Genomic DNA, 19500 nt, shown 5'->3' on the forward strand with positions numbered 1-19500 from the left:
ATACCGAGTAACTGTTATCCTTACACCACTATGATTAGTTTCCAGACTTTTCAAGATGTGCTCTGTACTGATACTGAACCAGTGGAAACAACTATTATGAAATTAATGGTTGTATTTTAATTTAAAAACAAAAATCTTGTCATTAGTATTTTTTTATAGCCTATAGCAAACTGTTAGGAGTTAAACAGGTCATAATTCCCTCTCTCAATTTTATATTGCTGTGAAAACACATTTAATGTGCACTGCAAACTATTTGGACTTATTTTTTTTACAGAATACACATTGAATATCCACACTGGGTAGACTAGCCTCTATACCTAATATACAATCAATGCTCTATACCCATGGTCACCTATTAGGCTACATTGCCGACTGCCCTCCGGTCGGACAACGGTACATGTCATGACCTGTCACAGAGCAGGACGCATGGCACAAGGAACTTTCATCACTGCCCTGAGACTGCATATTTTGGGGTTATTTTATCAAGTGGATTATGTCGACGAACGGGACTTGCGTGGCGTCCGTGGACAATGCATACCTTGGGTGGCATTTGGCTTCAGGTTTGTCTTTCACTTTGGTGAAGGGTTCAGCATCATGTCGCTTCCTCCTGAGTCCTGTGTCGACTGGTCTGTCATGCAAGTTCGCAACCAAATTAATGATCAAATCAGCAGTGAACAGGGGGCGTGTCGCGTCACGCGTGATGTACGTGATTCAATCCTTAATTGAATTAAAAGTGTTATTTATATTTAGACAGTCACTCACGTCTGCACACAGGCTTGAGTCAGTGACAGAGACAGGGCGCTTGACAGCGAATTCAGCGGACAGATCAGAGGGGAAAGACTGGCGGGGGGGAATTAATGGACCAAACGGCCGCTACTCGATAACAGTATCGATAAGGTCGGACCTTATTGATTTTCGGGTTTCGGGTCGAGTCCCATCCCTACCTACGAGCGGCTTGAAATCCCGCTCTCTGGCGTGGTCATGCCGGAAAACGTTAGGGTTGTGCTACAACCCAGGTTTTACGAGTGAGAACGAGAGCTCTCACTAGTGCCTTAAACGCTGCAACGCAGCCCTATGGAAGACTGTTATTTTGCTCCAAAATTACTTTTCATTAAAACCTGACCACCCACCCGTAGGTGGCGTGGTACCCCCTGGGACTGACACGGATCCACGTGACTACGTCACGTCCTGCCAGCCCAGGGATAATCACTCTAATTTCTTCCAGCCCGCTGAGATCCGACGCACCCCGTGACGCATCGACACAGCAAGGCTGGGTAGTGAGAGCTCTCGTTCTCACTCGTAAAACCTGGGTTGTAGCACAACCCTAACGTTTTACTTCGTTTCGAACTCAAGCTCTCACTAGTGCCTCCATTCAACCGACCTTGCTGCCGGGAGCACCCCACAGGGCGACCCGAAAGGCACCGGTGAACCACGGCCATATGGCAACGTTTATGCCTAACCGTCTGACATATTAGAGTGGCAACGATACTACTTTCTTGCCACCGACAGCACCGCGTGCGCGAACTGCGCACCGGACACGTCGAGACTGTAGTACCTGACAAAAATGTGATGAGAGGACCATGAGGCCGCGGCACACATGTCCTCCACCGACACACCGCGCAACAACGCAGAGGATGTCGCGCATTGATACCCTCCTGGGGAACCTTGCCCACGGCAGAGTATGCCAACGCGATCGCCTCCACTATCCAGTGTGATAAGCGATCCTTGGAAAGGGGTCCGCCCTGGGCCCTTTGCCCAAAACAAACCAACAACTGATCTGTAATGCGTAAAGAACGCGTCCTGGCCACATAGGCCGAGAGCGCCCTTACGGGGCACAGCATGAGCAAACGTCTCTCCTCACCCGTCTCTAACTGAACGGCGGGGGACAGAATGCTGATAAGTCTATGACCATAGACCTAAAGCTGACATTAATAATCTTAGGTTGGTAAGCCGGGTTAGGTCGCAACGTAACCCTGCGCCCATCATTACCACACAGGCCTGCTGCACCGAGAGGGCAATCAGGTCACCAACTCTCTTTCCTGACGACAAGGCCAGCAGCAGCGCGGTCTTTAAAGACAGAACCCTTAAATCGGCGGAGTCCAAGGGCTCAAACGGATGACCCGTTAGCCCGTCCAGCACCGTAACCAGGTCCGATTTGGGGAAAAAACGCACCGCGACGGCGGGCGCCGTTTAGGCGCCCCCTTCATGAAGCGCAAGACCAAAGGGCACGCCCCCACGGGGCTCCCTTCAATTCCCATATGGCAAGCAGAATCGCGGCTACGTACACCTTAACGACTGCGGGGACTGACCCGCGTCAGGCAGGCTCTGAAGGAAACAGAGAACTGGTCGCACACTGCAGTTCACTGGATCCACGCCCTTACTTGCTGCATAGTGCATCCCACATTATCAGGCAAGCCCTGGGCTAGCAACTGGTCCGGTTCAGGAGCCAGACCGCTAGCTTCCACCTGCCTGGGGAGGAGTGGAACACCTCCCCCTCCGCCTGGGATAGGCGATCGGCCCGTACCGGCAACGCCCATGGCGGATCTTGCGCCAGGGAGACCAGGTCCGCAAACCATGTCTGCCTGGGCCAAAACAGACTAAAACGAGCCGGAGGCGCTGTTCCCTCACCCTGTCCAACACCTGACGGATCAGGGGGGTCGGGGGAAACGCATAGCGCCCCTCCCTCGGCCACGCGTGCGCTTTTTAGCGCGTCATGACCTAACGGGGGCTGTCCTCCTGGATCGAGAACCACAGTGGGCAGTGTGTCGCGCGCCGCGATGCGAGAGATCGACGTAGGCGCGACCAACCCTGGCCCAAACCTGTTCCATCACCCGAGGGTGGGGGCACCACTCCGTATAACGGGGATTGCCTTGAGACAGCAGGCCGGTCGTAACTCCGCCGTCCCGGCAGATAGACCGCTGACACTGAAAGGAGACGGGGATACACCCACAGGTGAATCCCCGCTATGGTTCAGCGCCCCCGACCGCACACCGCCCTGTTTGTTCAGGTGGGCGATCGCTGCCCTATTGTCCGAGCGAATCAGCACATGGTGCCCATGTGTGAGCCGCTGGAAGTGTTACCTCCGCAGGCCGGGGGGACTGCGGAGGCAACGTTCTCTTTCGAGTCTGGCCGCACGCGGACTTGTCCGGCAGTGCGGTCCCCAAGAGAGCTCCCAACCAACAATGGGCCCACGGCGCCATTGATGGTGGGCTTGTCCTGAGGCAGAGCCCAGCCAATCGCCTTCAGCTCTAGCACGTTTATGTGGCGAAGCTCCTGAGCCTCCCACCGGCCGTTCGCCGAAAAATGCCCGCAAATCGCACCCCCTCCCCAGAGGGAGGCGTCTGTGCGAATCACCATCCTGAGCGGGACAGGGCCCCACCGAGTACCTCTCGAGAGGTAACGGGGGTCCGCCCATATAGCCAGCGCCTGCCAGGCCTGACCTGTCAGAGGAACCCTGCGATGACGGTCCCCGGCCGAGTCCAGGCGAAGCCTGAGAACCATATTTGGACCACGAGAGCATGTGTAGCCTCCCTAGCGGGAGCACATGCAGTGCTGAGGCCATCAAGCCCAACATCACTGTGCACTGATGCACTGACACCGAGGGCACGGACCTAACGTCCTTGGCTTGCTGTCCGAACCGTGCGAGCCTGTCGCTCTGGCGAAAGGCTCGCAGGAAGTATAGCTCGAGCCCCAGGAAGGTCGCCGCCTGCGCTGGGACGAGGCAACTCTTCTGCCAGTTCACCAAAAACCCTAAGGTTTGCCGGTGATCGGTCACCACCTTGGTATGTTCCGCGGCACGGACCCTCGAGTCGGCCGCTAAGAGAACGTCGTCGAGATATAGGAAGACGTGGATCCCCCTCGCGCGGAGGGGAGCCACGGCTGCCTCCACGCACACCACTTGGGACGCCGAAGGTCCAATTTTGGACGCATGGAGCCGTCCATGGTGTCCTCCTCCACGGCCAGATCGGGGGTCCCGTCGAACGTGGGTGGGCAAACTGTAGCGCGTATCCCCTCTGGAGGGTGCGCCGTAATGGGGACGGGGAACATAGATGCTCCCAGGCATCGAGCCTGTTGGACAAGATGGTCTCTTGTGGCCACAGGAGCGGAACCCGTTTTTTTCTACCACTCGGATCATACTCTCTTCCTCAATGTCCCCATAGGATACAGTGAACGGTTATCAAAAGCAGAGAGCATATGAACTGAATCAAGTCTCTCTGCCCGCTTCGCGCTCAGAAAAGAGTATCGTGGATAGCGAGACTGAACATTTTAGAAACACATTTCTCAAGTTAGAAACTATAGAAATGATCCCTGAAAGTATAGTCATGAGCATATTGCTGGGCACCGGGGCCTTTCCATCCGGTGCCCTGATGGGGGGGCGGGACGTGAGAGGCTACGCCCCCCCCCCGCCGCACGGACAGTTCCGTAGAAGCTGTGCATGCTGGGGGAGAACTTCTTACGCAAGCTCCGCCTACTGACGCGCTGTTGTATCGAAGTAACCCCCCCCCCCCTGCCGTGCGCCTTTCGCAGGCTGGGGGGACTGCGGAGGTAACGTTCTTTCTCGAGACGCACGTGGACTTGTCCGACAGTGCGGCCCCCAGGCGAGCTCCCGACCAGCAATGAGCCGTTGGTGCCATTGATGGTGGGCTGTCCTAGGAGCCTCTAGCCGAGGCCAGGCCGTAGCCATGGACCAAGGCAAGCCTTGATGCTGGGTATGAGACCCTGGGCAAGCTCCCGATCGAACTCGGGCCTTGGGCACCGAGGACGGTGGGTCTAAAGCTACAAGCCGCAGGCTGGAACTAAGCCCAGCCTTGGTGAGCCAACCGGTGGGCTTGACCTGGGCGCTGCCAACCGAGGCCAGGCCGTGGCCATGGACCAAGGTGCGCTGTGCCCCCAGCCAGGCTCCCTGCACTTGCAGGGGGCGCCCCAACACGGGAGTGCGACCCATGGAGAGCTCCCAACCACCCCGGGCCTTGGGCACCAAGGGCGGTGGGCTTGTCCTTAGAGCTACAAGCCAAAGGCTGGCACTGAGCCCAGGCCTTGGCGAGCTGTAAGCCCTGCTGGACGCGTAGCGCCAGCAAGGAGCAGTATGTCTATTGTAGCGGAGGTAGCTCGCGCCCAATGTACTTAGCAAACAGATACTAACTGCACGGGTGCACGCCAGCTATCTGCAAAATACTATCGTTCTGTGCTAAACAGTACTAAATATTGCTATCTGCAAGGCAAGCTAGCTTTCACACTTCTTTGAGAGCGGACCTTGGTCAGCTCTCAAGAGCTTAGCTGCGGACAATACCGAGGGTTCAAGGCGCCTGTGCAGCGTGCTCGTGCCCAAGGCAGAACACGCACTTAACGTGCCGATTCATACTCGGCCTAGTAGTTTTACACACGGTCCATCCCCTCCCTGACCTTCCCTGCTCAGTAGCAAGAGGAAGCAGGAAGCTAACCACTAATAGCAAGCTCCCGCAGGGCGCACCCTATTAGCTGGAGTACTGCTTAAGCCAGCTAGCAAGGCTAGCAAGAAGCACAGGCTAGACAGTAAGCAACCCGGAGGCTAGCGAACGTGCGCGTGCAATGGTAACGTAAGCGGCAATAGCCCATCCCGAAGGGGGGGCACCAATACCCACAACCTGTTAACCCGAGAGAACAGACGTGGAAGCCACTAGCTAAGCTAGCATAAGCACTGAGAGACAAGCGTGCGCTAACACAAGCCTGCGTACAGGCCGGTGCAGTGCGTCTCTACCCTGAGTAACACGGGGAAGCAAGCGTGACCGCAAGCAAAGGCCAGCGGCCCGCGAAGCTAGTCAATCTCAGAAGAAACTCCTCAAAGGGAGTTGCAATCTAGTAGACGCTAATTGCACGAGGCAAGCAACACTTAGCAGACAAGCAAGCTGGCTAAGCTGGCGTAAGTACTGAGAGAAGCGGCCCACACAAGGTGCGGGGCGAGCTCACCTAGCTAGCGAATCGCCCAGCTAAAATCCCAGACGCCAGTAAAAGCTACACTACATTTATGTAGGTCACAGCAACGCCTGTGCGGCGTGCTCCTGCCCTTAGGCATGCACACATCAAATTAATTGTGCCGGTCGTAACTGGCCAGCGTAGCCTCACAGCTAATACAGCACCTAGCTGTTCCCCCCTCTCTCTGCTAACAGGAATAATGGGGTTAACGTGCAAGCTAAGCCTGCACGGTAAGAGCTGGAGACACATCACTAGATACTGGCTGCACGGGGGCAAGCTAACTATCTAGCTAACTGAAGAGTATGGCTTCTAGCTACTACTCTGCTTAAGGCGCGCCCTACACAGAGGTAGCTGGCGCGAAGTACTTAGCACACAGACACTAACTGCACGTGTGCACGTTAGCTATCTGCCACAAAACCGGGTGCGTTACCCTACTGGGGACGCAGCCAGATAGCTAGAGTGCTACAAGGTAGTCTAAGCTAGGTGCACTGAGCAAACTAGCTAACTATCTAACGCGCGCGCTAAAAAGCCGGCGTTCCTAAAGTACCTAGCAACAGAAGCAACCGCTTCCACAACTGTGCTATTTAGCCTGTTGTTCTAGTGCTAACGGTACAAGCTATTCTGCATGTATGCAAACCTAGCTAGAGTTATGAGTGCAGACCTGAGTCATGCGCTCAAGCCTAACAACGTTACCCCGCCGGGGAAACGTTTCACAAAGTACCTAGCACACGAAAACTACCCGCACGGGTGCCAAGGTAGCTATCTGTAACAACTGGGCTACTTAGCCTCTTTGTTCCTGTGCTACGTGGTACAAGCTATTTGCACGTATGCAAAGCTTAACAGTTTGAGCGCGGACCTAAATCGGCCCTCAAACGAAAACGCTGCCCCAGCCAGGGGAGCGAAGCAAAGCTACACAGCGGCAGCAATAACCACTATACGGCGATAGCAGTAGAGCTACACGGCGGTAGCAATAAACAGTTAACTAAGGAAGATACTCTTAGCTTTGATGACTTGTTCCGACGCCGCAGGGTGAAGGGTACAGGCTCGGGTCCCGAAGCCTGCTTTATCCCGTCCACGCGAACCTCCTTGAGGTGGGCAAATCAGACGAAACGAGCCTAGTATTTCTAAAGCTATGTAAAGAGCTACTCAAAGTTAACCGTGGAGCTTATAGCAACACGTCTTTCCCAGCGGCTGGAAGAAAACGGAGTGATTATCCCTGGGCTGGCAGGACGTGACGTAGTCACGTGGATCCGTGTCAGTCCCAGGGGGTACCACGCCACCTACGGGTGGGTGGTCAGGTTTTAATGAAAAGTAATTTTGGAGCAAAATAACAGTCTTCCATAGGGCTGCGTTGCAGCGTTTAAGGCACTAGTGAGAGCTTGAGTTCGAAACGAAGTAAAACAACATCTAACCTGTGGGCGTCTCCCCGCCCCCCCATTTCATGGTTTTCATTGCCCCGTTTGCGATCAGCTGATAGAGTTTATTGGCTGCGTAAAATGCAGATCAAAGGTTTGGATGTTTGGATTTAATTAATTCAAATTGTACTCAGTACTCAGTATGATTTAAAAAGTAACGAAGTAGATTACATGGTGCGATCCATACTTAAGTAAGAGTAAAATTACAGACTTGAAAAAATAACTTTTAAAAGTACAAGTACCCAAAAAAAGTACTTAATTACAGTAACGTGAGTAGTTGTAATTCGTTCCTTCCACCCCTGCATGCTACACAGTTTACTAGATTATATACGTTACTACACAAACACAGCATGTAGCCTGTGGGAGGAAACCCATGCAGACACAGGGAGAACATGCAATCTCCACACAGAAAGCACCGCGGTGGAGATTTGAACCCACAACCCTCTTGCTGTGAGGCGACAGTGCTTGCTAACCACTGAGCCACCATGTAGTTATCCAATCTTTTACATAAGCAAGACAAACAATATTGCTAAATACAGACATGCAGGAACATAATAGAACCACCAGATGGTGCAGCCTTTTGTCTGCCTATAGAACTGCTCATGCTCTGATTGGTGGAGAGCACTGTAGCCTATACTGCTTCTGTGCAGAAGAGGGTTGAAGTTACAGAGAGAGAGAGAGAGAGAGAGGGTCTCCTACGAGGTTCCAGTTCTGTTTTTACAGGTAAGCTTTTATATGACTAAAATACAGTACATGGGTCTCAGGATGATTTTCTCTATGGTACACAGTGTGCTACTGTATAATAATAGGAAGCAGGTTTGGGGTCGGGGTGGGGGGTGGTGGTGGTGGTGGTGGTGGTATGGGGTGGTGGTGGGGGGTGGGTGGGGGGGGGTCGGTGGGCAACAGGGTCAGTTGTTGTCGGTCGTGAGCACAGGAGGGCGCTCTCACAGAACAGAGGAGAAAGTGTTTATTTTTGTGGTTTTCGTGGAATGCCACTGTACAAAATTTAATGTTGTGGAATGCTTTTTTTTTTTTACCATGTTTTACTTTAGACACATAACAGATTGAAATACTCAAATCACTTTTGATCTGAGAGAGCTATCTCAGTCATTCAAAAAGTTGGAAATGTCAAATTTGGACCATGTGAAGGTTTTTTTGCAGGCCAACACCTGTTTCTCATATTACGTTCTACTAGCTGTCAGTTCCGAACTGACAGCTAGAAAAAAACAATGAACCACCCAGACAGCCCCCTGCAATTTGTATGAAATGGTCTAGTCCTGTCAGCCAAGAGAGTTGCTCAATCCAAGAACCAGGAATATAACTCCCTTTGTCTTGGCCTCTCCTCACTGGCTTACATCCAGTAGTAACAGATGGTGTGTGTGTTCAAGGCTCGAGTTAGCCCCCTCATAGTCCTGCACTGCCAAGTGTCCTGCAGCTCTGTCAGGTCATCTGCACCAAGTGTCCTGCAGCTCTCTCAGGTCATCTGCAACAAGTGTCCTGCAGCTCTGTCAGGTCATCTGCACCAAGTGTCCTGCAGCTCTCTCAGGTCATCTGCACCAAGTGTCCTGCAGCTCTCTCAGGTCATCCGCACCAAGTGTCCTGCAGCTCTCTCAGGTCATCTGCACTAAGTGTCCTGCAGCTCTCTCAGGTCATCTGCAACAAGTGTCCTGCAGCTCTGTCAGGTCATCTGCACCAAGTGTCCTGCAGCTCTCTCAGGTCATCTGCACCAAGTGTCCTGCAGCTCTGTCAGGTCATCTGCCAAGTGTCCTGCAGCTCTCTCAGGTCATCTGCCAAGTGTCCTGCAGCTCTCTCAGGTCATCTGCACCAAGTGTCCTGCAGCTCTCTCAGGTCATCTGCCAAGTGTCCTGCAGCTCTCTCAGGTCATCTGCACCAAGTGTCCTGCAGCTCTCTCATGTCATCTGCCAAGTGTCCTGCAGCTCTCTCAGGTCATCTGCACCAAGTGTCCTGCAGCTCTCTCAGGTCATCTGCCAAATGTCCTGCAGCTTTGTCAGGTCATCTGCACCAAGTGTCCTGCAGCTCTCTCAGGTCATCTGCCAAGTGTCCTGCAGCTCTCTCAGGTCATCCTGTCATGTGTCCTGCAGCTCTGTCAGGTCATCTGCACCAAGTGTCCTGCAGCTCTCTCAGGTCATCTGCACCAAGTGTCCTGCAGCTCTCTCAGGTCATCTGCAAAGTGTCCTGCAGCTCTCTTAGGTCATCTGCCAAGTGTCCTGCAACTCTCTCAGGTCATCTGCACCAAGTGTCCTGCAGCTCTCTCGGGTCATCTGCCAAGTGTCCTGCAGCTCTGTCAGGTCATCTGCACCAAGTGTCCTGCAACTCTCTCAGGTCATCTGCCAAGTGTCCTGCAACTCTCTCAGGTAATCTGCCAAGTGTCCTGCAACTCTCTCAGGTCATCTGCCAAGTGTCCTGCAGCTCTCTCAGGTCATCTGCACCAAGTGTCCTGCAGCTCTCTCAGGTCATCTGCACCAAGTGTCCTGCAGCTCTCTCAGGTCATCTGCACCAAGTGTCCTGCAACTCTCTCAGGTCATCTGCACCAAGTGTCCTGCAGCTCTCTCAGGTCATCAGTCAAGTGTCCTGCAGCTCTGTCAGGTCATCTGCCAAGTGTCCTGCAGCTCTCTCAGGTCATCTGCCAAGTGTCCTGCAGCTCTCTCAGGTCATCTGCACCAAGTGTCCTGCAACTCTCTCAAGGTCATCTACCAAGTGTCCTGCAACTCTCTCAGGTCATCTGTCAAGTGTCCTGCAACTCTCTCAGGTCATCTGCACCAAGTGTCCTGCAGCTCTGTCAGGTCATCTGCACCAAGTGTCCTGCAGCTCTCTCAGGTCATCTGCACCAAGTGTCCTGCAGCTCTCTCAGGTCATCTGCAACAAGTGTCCTGCAGCTCTCTCAGGTCATCTGCACCAAGTGTCCTGCAACGCTCTCAGGTCATCTGCACCAAGTGTCCTGCAGCTCTCTCAGGTCATCTGCACCAAGTGTCCTGCAGCTCTCTCAGGTCATCTGCACCAAGTGTCCTGCAACTCTCTCAGGTCATCTACCAAGTGTCCTGCAACTCTCTCAGGTCATCTGTCAAGTGTCCTGCAACTCTCTCTGGTCATCTGCACCAAGTGTCCTGCAGCTCTGTCAGGTCATCTGCAACAAGTGTCCTGCAGCTCTCTCAGGTCATCTGTCAAGTGTCCTGCATTAGATGCTTCATTTCCCTTGGTGAGCTCAAAATCTAGAAATAAGTCCTCTAAGGGGAAGCCGTGGATAACTGATGAATTAAAGAAGCTCTCCCGGAAAAAAAATAAACTTTATAGGAGATCTATTCTTAACCCCTCCCCCATGAACATTGAAACCTATAAGAAGTGTAAAAACCAATTTACAGCCTTAGTAAAAAAAACAAAGAAAATATATTATTCTAATCAATTTACTGAAGCTTCTAACAACATCAAGACAACATGGAACCTCATTAATCACCTACTGAATCGCACTAAATCTCCATTAGCTGCCCCCATAGAGATGAATGGTAAGAAGGGGATTATTTCTAACCCTAATGCCATTGTGAATGGCTTCAACAACTTTTTTGTAAATGTCGGCCCGGAACTAGCGTCTAACATCAAGGACTCTGACATAGACCCCTGCTTCATGATAAAGGGCCAGTATCCTCCACTCCGATATTTTGATCCACCAACATTACAGGAAGTCCGTGATATCATCATGTCTTTGAAAAACACAGCCCATGGTCATGATGGTATTAAACCTGTCCTCATTAGAGAGACCATTGATTACATCATCAAACCTCTCACTCATATCCTCTCTCTGTCACTTGAAACTGGAATTGTCCCCCAGGATTTAAAAATCGCAAAAGTCATACCCATCTTTAAAACAGGCGACTCCAAGGAATTCAGTAATTACAGGCCAATCTCAATTCTACCATGCATATCTAAAATCTTGGAAAAGCTCATCTACTCTAGATTATCTAATCACCTAGCAATCAACAATATATTATACAAACATCAATATGGCTTTCGCAAACAATATTCTACCGAACATGCCCTCATACAGCTTGTCAACTATGTTTCATCAGCTCTCGATAACAAGAAATTTGCCCTTGGAGTCTTCCTGGACCTGAGTAAGGCGTTCGATACGGTCAGTCATGACATATTGATTGCCAAACTCAATAGATACGGAGTGGAGGATACTGCCCTGCAATGGTTTAGAAACTATCTTACCAACAGAGAGCAATATGTGCATCTGGCTGGTTTCTCTTCCAAGAAATCACACATTTTGTTTGGTGTTCCGCAGGGATCAATCCTGGGCCCTTTATTATTTTTAATTTATATCAATGATATGGCCATGACATGTTCCAAACTCCTTCCAGTATTATTTGCGGATGATACAAACCTTATAGCTTCTCATGAAGACTTCAACACCTTAATTAGAACTGTCAACGAGGAACTATCTTCTGTTGCGGAATGGTTTCAATCGAATAAATTAACCCTCAATGTCAAGAAATGCAACTTCATGATCTTTTGTAATGTAAATAAATATTACCCTATAGAACTAGCTCAAATTATTATCAATAATGCTGAAATTGCATTAGTTCAGCATACTAAATTTCTAGGGGTTATTATAGATAGCGGGTTGAAGTGGTCTTACCATATTGACCTTGTCTCAAAAAGATCTGCAAAAATGCTTGGCATTTTGAGGAAGGTCTGTCCCTTAATTCACTCCTCAGCTCATTTAACCTTATATTATAGTTTTCTGTTTCCATTTATTAATTACTGCAACATTGTTTGGGCGGCAACCTATCCTACATATCTCAACAAATTATGCATCATACAGAAGAAATATCTAAGGTTTATATCTCATTCTAATAGATACGCTCCCTCTGCACCCCTCTTTAAAAAGTATAAAATATTACCCATTGACAAAGTGAATGTTTATCAAACCTGTTTATTTCTACACAAGTTTATATATAGGAAACATGATCTTCCAGTCACCCTTCAATATTTGTTCATTCCCACCACAAATATTCATTCATATCAAACAAGACACAGCAATAACAATCTACTTTTACCACGCACACGGACCTCAAGGCACCAATTCAACATCGCCTTTAGAGGTCCTAAGCTTTGGAGTGAATTAAGCCTACCGCTAAGATCAATGTCCTCTTATTCTGCTTTCAAAAAGCACCTGAAGAAACATCTACTGTCCTCCTGATCCCTGTACTCATCCTTCTCTGACAGATTTTGACAACTTTTCTCGAACAGAGTTTGTTCTCCTCTTAGCCTTCTTGCTTTTGCTCCAGATGCAAATGACCTTGTTTTCACTGCTTTGCTGATTTAACATGTAGCTTTTCTTTTTCTGTGTTTTTTGTTGTTGTTGAATGTTTAGCCTGCATGTCACGAAATTAATATGAGTAGGTGTGGAACTCTGTACAAGCCTGCAAAGGCTTCGTTCCCACCTTGCACAGATTTGTACCTAAATTTGTGCTAAACAAATAAACTAAACTAAACTAAACTAAAACTGCAGCTCTCTCAGGTCATCTGCACCAAGTGTCCTGCAACTCTCTCAGGTCATCTGTCAAGTGTCCTGCAGCTCTCTCAGGTCATCTGCACCAAGTGTCCTGCAGCTCCCTCAGGTCATCTGCAACAAGTGTCCTGCAGCTCTCTCAGGTCATCTGCACCAAGTGTCCTGCAGCTCTCTCAGGTCATCTGCCAAGTGTCCTGCAGCTCTGTCAGGTCATCCGCACCAAGTGTCCTGCAGCTCTCTCAGGTCATCTGCCAAGTGTCCTGCAGCTCTCTCAGGTCATCTGCACCAAGTGTCCTGCAACTCTCTCAGGTCATCTACCAAGTGTCCTGCAACTCTCTCAGGTCATCTGTCAAGTGTCCTGCAACTCTCTCTGGTCATCTGCACCAAGTGTCCTGCTCTGTCAGGTCATCTGCAACAAGTGTCCTGCAGCTCTCTCAGGTCATCTGTCAAGTGTCCTGCAGCTCTCTCAGGTCATCTGCACCAAGTGTCCTGCAACTCTCTCAGGTCATCTGTCAAGTGTCCTGCAGCTCTCTCAGGTCATCTGCACCAAGTGTCCTGCAGCTCTCTCAGGTCATCTGCAACAACTGTCCTGCAGCTCTCTCAGGTCATCTGCACCAAGTGTCCTGCAGCTCTCTCAGGTCATCTGCCAAGTGTCCTGCAGCTCTGTCAGGTCATCTGCACCAAGTGTCCTGCAGCTCTCTCAGGTCATCTGCCAAGTGTCCTGCAGCTCTCTCAGGTCATCTGCACCAAGTGTCCTGCAGCTCTCTCAGGTCATCTGCCAAGTGTCCTGCAGCTCTGTCAGGTCATCTGCACCAAGTGTCCTGCAGCTCTGTCAGGTCATTTGCCAAGTGTCCTGCAGCTCTCTCAGGTCATCTGCACCAAGTGTCCTGCAGCTCTCTCAGGTCATCTGCACTAAGTGTCCTGCAGCTCTCTCAGGTCATCTGCACCAAGTGTCCTGCAGCTCTCTCAGGTCATCTGCACCAAGTGTCCTGCAGCTCTCTCAGGTCATCTGTCATGTGTCCTGCAGCTCTGTCAGGTCATCTGTCCCGCTGCACTGATTCTATGATGATTTGGCTGCTGCCCTTACTCTTGCAGTTGTCATTACTGGTCAAAGTCCCATCACTGAACTTATCTACCTGGCTGTGAATCACCACCGCTGCCCTTGTTTCTGTGACATCATCGCCATGGCTCATCTCTCCCCCATGTTCACATCTCTCCACCTCATCTGTTTTTCTTGTATCACTGTCCATGTCACTGTCCATTCCTTGCACCTATTGCCAGGGGTGTTGTTGTTCAGAACAGGACATCCTCCCGCAGGAAAACAATTTACATTTTTGAACAGCATAATGCATCAATCCAGTGTAATTTGACATTTAAAAATGGTAGAAGAAGGCTCAGATAAAGAGTTTTCATATCAGGTTCAGCTGTCACATAGACAGTGCATGGGCAGGTCTAGCATCCAATGGTGATACATGTTAAAGGAGAATTCCGGTTTTTTACACCCCAGACCTTATTTCCAGCTTAAAATAAGATGTTTTACTCACCCAAATAACTTTGGTTTCATTCGGATGCCCATAGAAGATTTTCTAGCTCAGAGTAGGCTCCTGAAACAGGCTATAACAGAAGCTCTGTAAATAACACTTTTTCTGTCACGCCGCGGTCCATATCCTCATTATATGATCCATAAATACACGTGAGGCTGTTTGCACCTCTGGGCTGTTCTGGTCTCCTCATACGGGGTCTGTGAATCGTGAGAGTTACAGCGTCCACATGAACACCACCAATCACCATTTATTCTCGGCCGTGCAGCGGCTTGTTCGTCCTGCTGTTCCTCTCTCTCTCTCCTCGTCCGCTCTTCAATTTCGGCCAACTCTTCAAGCGTCTACTCTGGCTCAAATCGATAAGGGCGGCCATCGTATTCAAAATCATCATCCATATCCTCGAAATCAGACACATATTCTGACATTTTTCGCAAAATCTTCAAGTTGTTGTGAACAAGACAATATATATATATTTATATTTATATTTATATATATATATACTATATATATATATATATATATATATATATATATATATATTAGGGCTGTCAAACGATTAATTTTTTTAATCGCGATTAATCGTGCGATTAATTATAATTAATCGCGATTAATCGCATCTTTGTATCGCATGTTTAAAATGCTATATTTTGCATTGCAAAGCATTTTTAATTAGATATTAATCATTATTACCAGTGTGTCGTGATTGGGAATCAAATGAATGCAAAGAAATTTACTTTGTGATCTTGAATTTTAGATTTATTTTCAATTCAATAGAAGTGCAATGTAGACAGGAGGTCACAAAATGTCTACAAAATGCATCTTGAATAGAAAATAAATGCACAATAATTGTAAACACTCCAGAACGCTCCAGAACCGATACTTCCGGCGGCGGCGCAGCCGAAACCCAAAATGACACAGCCGAAGAAGGCTGTATCTGAGCTAAAAACTTTGGCACTTCCATGTGAATAATGGCTCGGTATTGGAAACTGTGTATTGATAACGTGTATATCGCGTGAAGCCATTGGAGCCGACCTCCCAGTGGTTAGAGGATCCGCGCATCCGAGACTCTGAAGGAAGAATGAGTGACGAGTCTCGCGCTAAAACTAGCTGGCTGCTAGCTGGCCGCTAGCTACTTTTAGGTGATCGCTCGCCTCAAACTCGATACTTCTGTGATATTTTAATTCCGTTTTACACAAGGCGCAAACTACGGCTCTCGACTTATCCACTGTGCCATTTGGGAAGTAAAGCATTCCTCCTCGGTGGGCATAGGGTTACAGCGTCCACATGAACACCACCAATCACCATTTATTCTCGGCCGTGCAGCGGCTTGTTCATCGTGCTGTTCCTCTCTCTCTCTCCTCGTCCGCTCTTCAATTTCGGCCAACTCTTCAAGCGTATACTCTGGCTCAAATCGATAAGGGCGGCCATCGTATTCAAAATCATCATCCATATCCTCGAAATCAGACAAATATTCTGACATTTTTCGCAAAATCTTCAAGTTGTTGTGAACAAGACAATAGTCGCGGGGGAATGGCTCCTGCAGCCGGTGAGCAGCCGGTGTGGAAACTCTCACGAGACTTGAACGGGACGAACAAGATTTGGATTCATATATATATATATATATATATATATATATATATATATATATGCGCAGGTAACTTCAGAGCAGCCGGTGTGGAAACTCTCACGAGACTTGAACGGGACGAACGAGATTTGGATTCATGTACGATGCAAAATACATACTACAGCATGGGCTGGGACGCGTCATCAGTGATGTTAACTGGGGTCGTAAGGTGTTTCGGGTCTATCGAACATCATACACCCTCGCCCAGTAGACCCAGCCGAGGCCGATTAAGACCCCGACCCGCGTCCCGGAAGCAGCCGCTCACGGATCAGCCTTCCTACTCTGTCTGCAACGTTGCCCGCGGAAGGGTTGATCATGCCCAATCCGCTGCAATAGAGTTTAGTGCTACACCGCAGCATTGAAAGACCCTTCGGTGCATGGAGGGCTAAGGCCCTGTGGGTGAATCCAGGCCGCGCTCCTCCTTCGTCTCACCAGCCCCTTCCAAAAGGCAATCCTACTATGCCGCACCATAGACAAAGAGGATGCGTCAAGAAGGTCTGTGCGCTGCACGTAATTCGCCTGCGGCGAGCACCTCGCTCTAGCCTGAAGAACCCCAGGCCGCGCCGATCTTTACACAGCTTTTCAGGAGGCTAATCCGTAGCCGTATATATATATATATATTTATTTATTTATATATATATATACAGTATATATATATATATATATATATATATATATATATATATATATATATATATATATATATAGTATATAAAAGAATGAAGCTTTTATTTGCATGTTATATTTGGCTGTATGGCTCTGTTCTGGAGGCTCCCTGCCTTAGGCTTTCCATGTATGCTCATGGAATGGCAGGAAGTGCAGCAGCAGCGGATTCTGGGAGCTCCTTGCCCTTCCATGAGCATACATGGAAAGCCTAAATGCCTATTTATGGTCACTCTGGAAAGCCAGGCGCGGGGAAGGCGTGAGGGGCGCGTGCCAAATATGACATCATCACACTGGGCGTGCCCTCCGCCACTGCATATTGCGTACCTGAAGATTTTTCTAGCAGCTCACAGGGAGCGCTGCGCTTTGCAAGCAGAGACAGGGAAAGAAATGAAATCAAGAAATGTTTTCCTCATTTCTTGCACGTACAATAGATGTGACTGCATAAATATGATCAATACAGCCTCCAGCTTTTCTAAATCCGTTTTGCTCATCCACAAGCACACCAGTCCCAAGATGCTCAGTAAGTCTACATTTTAAAATTGAGGAGTACAGTTTATACACACAACTAAGAAGACTTATGCCCCTATAGCTAGGAGGTCATTTCTGTAATTCAGAATGCGGAGAATAACACTTTTGTGCCACTGAGCCGGAATGGTGCTAGCCTGGTAAACGAGCCGGTCACGTGAACTCACATTTCATTTCGTTCTTCGTTCCCGTCTGGCCTGAAGCCTTCACCCAGTGTTTTGCAGTGGGCGGAGGTTGGGCAGGTGTACTTGCCTTGACAGACAACTCCTTCAGCCAATCAGTGTTGGATCCAGTCAAACCCAAATCCACTCAGGAGAACGGCAAAAACTTATTTTCCGCCGAGAAACTCTGCGGTTGTGACGATACTCCTGTACTTGTTTGATTGTTGTTATTGAGTACATTTTTGCAGTAACTGCACTTCATGGCTGTTTAAACTAGACAAACGCTGACATTACTCCTCGAGGTGGACAGGCAAAGAGGCGGCCATTCATGTTTTGTTAGTGCAGTGCTAGTGGCGTTCCTGATTGGCCAACTTGCGCGGTCAGTCACTAGGGCACTGAGTGCAGTCGCTGATTGGCTCTTCGCTTTGCAGTTTCTGCTTAGATCCTTCCCAGGGCTTGAGGCCAGACAGTCCCGCAGAACGAAATGAAATGTGAGTTCACGTGACTGGCTCATTTACTAGGCTAGAATGGTGCCACTATCAAAACAAAAGTGAAATAGCTCAAATAGAACATTGAACTGCCTTCAACACCTCATTATTGATTTTGTCAATTCCGGTAAATTGACATTTAACTAGTGCATTTTTTTTTACCTCATCCATAGAAAAGTTTGTGTTCAAGTACTTATTACAGCTGATTAAATCAGCATTGATATTATTTTCCATTACTTTTCTACAAATTATATCCATCAAAAAGGCTTTGTCAAAAGAATGCTTACAACCAGAAAACAATTCAGTAAAATAATTTTCCCACTTTTGTAATACCACCCCTAGAACAGAGCTACACTCGCCATTCTCTAATTTTTATATTCCTGGGTTTTCTGGGGCCCAGTTTCTTAACTACATACCAAAACTGTTGAGGGTTATGGTGGGTTTGTAGATAGTCAATACGCAATGAAAGGCCTTTGTTAAACTTGCACTTCACAGTGCATAGCCTCTTTTCAATTGGTTTGCTTTTCCCTAAAATCTATTCTCAGTCCCTCCCTCAGAATTTTGTATATACACTAAGAAACTTTCTCCACTTTTCTCACATTAACCCACAGGGATTGCAGTGAAGGGTTCCTGACTGACTGGATATGGATCCCACACTGATTCTCTTCATGTTGCTGTGCAGCTCAGGTAGGACTCTGATTTAATGATGGATGTGAGAGAGACTGTGTGTTGTGTTGTGTTGTGTTGTGTTGTGTTGTGTTGTGTTGTGTTGTGTATGTGTGTGTGTGTGTGTGTGTGTGTGTGTGTTTTCAGGGTGCAGTTTTGAAAAATTTGGCATCATCACACAATGTGATGATATTTGGGAGTGCCCTGGCACTCCCAAATAGTGCGTACTTTCCAATACCGAGCACTTTTTCACATGGCGGAGTCGACGCTCAAAATTGTAAGTTGCACTACACCCTCCCAACCACTGAGCATAACTGATACACCTAAAAACTTCGGCACTGGCATGTGAAAAAGGGCTCAGTATTGGAAAGTACACAGTATTTGGGAGTGCCAGGGCACCTGCATCTTGGATAACAACATTATCTCGGAGGTGGGTACAGTTTTATTGTGATTGATAGCGTGTATATCGCGTGCAGCCACTTAGCCGGCGTTGCAGTGGCTGTAGGGACCACGCATCCGAGACTCTGAACGTCCATCTCGTGGTCAGTGAATCGTTGTGCTCTCATTCTGCTGGCCATGTTGTCTGTCTCTCTCTCATCTCTCTCTCTGCCCTGCTCCACGCTGGCTTTTAAAGGGGATGGGATAGGTGACTTTGATTGGTTTATTGATATGAGCCCAGCTGGCACATGGCCACACATGTGAATAATTGTTGCTTTAAGCATGGCCATTTACTGCTTTAGCGCGGAGCGCACAGGCATTTTGCGCTGCACGGAGAATAGCAGAGCACTTGGCCATGCCTCCAAATTGCGTTGCGCTGTGCGTAAAAAGCTGCGCAAGCGCTAAGTAGTGCGTTTGTGAAAATAGGGCCCTACGAACGAGTCCAGCCTCTTAAGGTAGGTCAGTCACATGACTCTGCTGATATAATGGTCTGA

The sequence above is a fragment of the Poromitra crassiceps genome, assembly GCF_964638095.1.
Source record: "Poromitra crassiceps genome assembly, chromosome: 14".
In the NCBI taxonomy this organism is placed as follows: Eukaryota; Metazoa; Chordata; class Actinopteri; order Beryciformes; family Melamphaidae; genus Poromitra; species Poromitra crassiceps.